The following is a 545-nucleotide window of genomic DNA, read 5'->3' as shown; positions in this document are numbered from 1 at the left end:
AATAGTGGGATTGACCATAACATTTTAATGTCCCCACGGCTGAAAGGGCGAGCATGTTTGGTGGGACGGGGATTCGAATCCGCGACCCGCAAATTGCGAGTCGAGCGCCACCTGGCCATGCCGGGCTAGGAGTTGTGAGAATATTTATTTAGATTCGTTCAGTTTTATTCAGTGAATATTTAGTTTTATTTGTGTGAATATTTTAGCTTTTTAGGTATATGAATATTTGTGGCTTTATAGTTTTGTGAATATAGATATAGTTTTAAAGTTGTGTGAATATAGTAATAGTTTTTCAATTGTTTACAATTTTATAGCTTGTTTATTTGAGAAAATATTTATCGTTTATACGTGTTTTGATGTTTAACACAGCTCATGGCAGTGAAAGAGTTAACAACAAACAAAGCCTCTTTCTGGGTTGCTTGTTTTACTGGAAATGTAAGCATTTTCTATTAATATCTAAAGTCGCTTTAAACTCTGTGAGAACAATGACTGTAGAAGGAGATTTGATCTTTTCCAGGGTTAATTTATTTTTAGAAATGATGTGG

The sequence above is a fragment of the Limulus polyphemus genome, unplaced genomic scaffold, assembly GCF_000517525.1.
Source record: "Limulus polyphemus unplaced genomic scaffold, Limulus_polyphemus-2.1.2 Scaffold1280, whole genome shotgun sequence".
NCBI lineage: Eukaryota > Metazoa > Arthropoda > Merostomata > Xiphosura > Limulidae > Limulus > Limulus polyphemus.
This window is presented reverse-complemented; position numbering follows the sequence as displayed.